The 3,594-nt window shown below is 55.5% G+C and overlaps 1 pseudogene; it reads left to right on the top strand.

Moving 5' to 3' along the window:
* The first annotated feature begins 1,724 nt into the window (after window positions 1–1,724).
* Window positions 1,725–3,042, top strand: LOC123405515 (annotated as a pseudogene).
* The last annotated feature ends 552 nt before the right edge of the window (window positions 3,043–3,594 follow it).

Raw genomic sequence — 3,594 nt, 5'->3', positions numbered from 1 at the left:
TGAAAAGATGCACGGCCGGTGAAGGGAAACAGTATGAAACATCGGATGCATCTGTATGTGTTGGAGAAAAAGAGCAGAGGGGCGATGGAGATCTTTCCATCGCAGAAGTCACGAGGACATCGATCAAATGGAACCATCCTCGGTTGTTCGGCCCGGACCCCGGGCCCCATTCAGTTTTCTAACTACCGACGATGGCGATCTTTCAGTGCCAGCAAGACTTTTACTGTGTAAGCATATCCGTACCGTAACAATCGCACTAAAAAGTTCTCTTCATGAGCGTTTCATTTCATAATTGAAAGATGGACTTTGCATCTCCAACTCAAACAAGATATGGAGGTATTTCCTTTGCCGCGGCTAGGCAAGATAGGCATGGATTTCCCGACTGCTAGCTAGGAACTAGGAAGGCTAAGCAAACATACCCTAGCTAGGCTAGGCGTCAATTCGGCAGCAACAGTGGAACACTGTGTATGCATCGAACCGGAAAAGACCGCAACTTTGACTTATCAGCAGATCCAAAGAAAGTTTAAGAGCATGGTTAATAGTATAGCCAACTGCTGGCTATAAGCATCTTTATAGCTCATCTTATAGCTGGCTTGTACAATAGTTAGCTGTAAAAGAGTACTACTTTTATCATATATGGCCTACCTTTCATTCTCACAAAGCACCTAGGAGCACGTGCTAGAGCCGGCTCTTCACGAAGAGCCCGCTTCCCTTCTCTCTCCTCTTCTCTCTCATCCAACTCAGCAAAAATATAGTATTTTAATCCTTACAGCCTGCTGACTGTACCTTATTGTACTTGCTCTAACAGGGCGAGCGTCACGTCGGGAATGTCTGGCTGAAACGACGGGTATGGCCGGTATGTATGGTCTTTTCGCCTGTCATTCTTGGCTGTTCCTACCATACCACAGGGCGAGGCTAGATTTTATGTTTTGATTTTTTTGAAAGTTGATCAGATGTAATCTTAGAGCAACTTCAACATACACGCGCTAAAAAAATATACAACGTCAAAATAGTATTTTTGTTAGCGCACGAAAGGGTCTTGCTCTAGCAGGCGGTGTAAAATACGGCGCGGTGCAATAGCTCCAGCAGACCGTTAAATTTACAGCGCATGCGTTCAACACACACAACATATCTTCACAATTAATACATCGCGTACGTCCAAACATAAAAAAAAGCAAATAATAAAAATTCAACTAGTTCATCGACAAACATCCCGGAACTAACAAGGTAAGATGACCCACGCTCCGCTCCCTCCCCTTGCGCTAGCGATCGCTTCCGGGCGGCCTTGTTGTCCGTGCGTGACTCCTTCCTCACCTGTTGGTCCATGTTGATGCCCCACCGTCGGCGCTGGCTATGCGGGCATCTGCTCCACCTACCCTAGCCATTCTGCAGTGGCTCCGTGACAGTGAGTCGTCCCCCGATCCAGATCTGGTTTCGCCGCCCCGCCAGCCTGTCCACACTGCCGCTTCAGGCTCGAGCGTCGATGAGGTTCCTGATACACCTCTAGAGGAGAAATCGGAGCAGCTGTCTTATGCCGCGGCAGGCGAGCCCACGCGGCCTCTGCTTGCCTAGGGCATACAAGGCGCCGCGCGGCCTCCCACTTTGGAGCATTCAAGTTCAAGCTCCGCTTCGAGGACAGGTGCGGGCAGGAGGAAGAGGCGGATGTGATCGGAGACTAACATTTCGTTCGTCCACGTAACGCCCCACGCCGACCGGCTTTGACCATGTGGGCATTCAAGCCGGCATTCAAGGCGCATCCCATCTCAAGTTGGCTTAAAGGGAGGTGTTGCCGCTCCATCGCCCCCGCACCGAGCTTTAGACTGTCGATATCCTGTCCGCTGCTCTCGCTGCCTGGAGAACCACCACCGCGCTCGTGACTGTAGGAATAAGTGGCGCCTGCTGAGCTACCTCGCCCATCTCATCGCTCCACCACCGCTACCCCATCCAGTTGTCGCGCCTCAGGAGTGCCCTCCTCTTCGCTTCGGTGCGGGTCGTGGCTAGGCGCTTCCTCCCCAACAAGTTGTTGTTGCTGCTTCAATAGCCTGTAGGCTTCGCGATGCTGCATCCAGGCCCGAGGTGGGCTATGTGGTTGTCCCGACCACCCCGGAGATGCAACAGGAGTCTGCGCTCCTCTCCCGCAACGCTACTGTGGCCTGGCTCGAGGGGGCTCGCAACGACGTGCCCACGGCGATTGTTTCAACGGCTTTTGCGATCAAGTGTGCCAACCGGCAGGCGGACATCTCGTCACGCGCCACTACCCCAAGCAGTTCTTCGTTTGGTTCTTGTAGGAGCACCACTGCACTGATGTGACGAGCAGCGACGACTTCCACCAGGACGGCCTCCACATGTTCGTGCGCGCCTCGTGCCTAGAAGCCCATGCGGAGAATGAAGACCAGCTGCATCACGTGCGTCTTTGCATGGAAGGCATTCCCGTCCACGGCTGGAACAACTACGTCGCCTCGTTCGTCATCGGGCGTGGCTGCTCCTTGGACTACATCGAGAGCAAGTCAATGCGCAGGGAGGACACGAGGTACCTCGAGCTCTCGACCTGGACTACCAACCTCGACGTGATCCCAAAGCTCAAGTGGCTCACTCTATCGGCGCATGGCGAGCGTCGGCGTGGGCGGCGGGGTCTATGACACTGCATGCTCATCCACCCCGACTTGCACGAGGACCACTCCAAGGCACGTGAAGATGACGACAACCTCCTAGCCCCTGAAGTGAATGAGTTCACTTGGTATGATGACATCATCGACAGTCGTCCGACTCGTGATGGCGGTGAGCGCCTCCCGCTGCACCTGCTCGGGATGACCGTTGCAACGCGCGGCTCGACGACGATGATGACCATAATGACCATCGTGGCAGAGATGGATTAAGAGGCCAGTTTGGATTGGGCGAACGCATTCGTCGGTCTTTGTCCCTCAATGCGCGGGGCAACCAACATGGGACGGAGCAGGACCACTCCGGCGAACACTCTGGTGGTGGCCGCCGCCACGACGTCGCGCCCACGGGTGTGCTTGCGCCAATCGCCACCATGGTTGAGGCAGGGGACGCAGCCTGGTGCGCCAGCCGTCGCCACGGTCTGGCCGCCATCGTCGGTGCTGCCATCTATGCCTCGTTCAAAGCAGGGTGCCTCGACCTCATCCCAAAAGACTCCAGCGGCTCGGGACCCCGTGTTGTTCTACACTCCGGCTCGCCTGGCTCTCCACTGCCTTCTTCTACTCCGCCTCGTCCCCCAGGCTTCGAGACATCCCCTGCCACCATGACGACGTCGCCGCTGTCGCGGGAGCCCTCCCTGCCGGAAGGCACGGCTGATCTGTTCCACGCACGACCAGAGCCCCTGATCATGAACCCCTTGGTGGCGCGACACAAGATAATGGCGGGGATGGACATTTCTCGTGATGCCACTGGTGGTCTATCTCTTCGCCGCACCAGTGCTTGGCTGCGTAAAGGTGGAAGTCCGGGCCATTCCGGTTGCCAAGGCAGCGGAGCTGCTGGTCTGCCTCAACCTGGACATTGTCGAGGACGATGCGGATGTCACCGAGCGGGCTGTGTTGCAGGTGTCAACCATGTTCAAGGAGCAACTGCGTATGG

Source organism: Hordeum vulgare, chromosome 6H, assembly GCF_904849725.1.
Source record: "Hordeum vulgare subsp. vulgare chromosome 6H, MorexV3_pseudomolecules_assembly, whole genome shotgun sequence".
In the NCBI taxonomy this organism is placed as follows: Eukaryota; Viridiplantae; Streptophyta; class Magnoliopsida; order Poales; family Poaceae; genus Hordeum; species Hordeum vulgare.
Note: the sequence above shows the minus strand (reverse complement) of the source record. Positions and strands in the feature narration are given on the sequence as shown.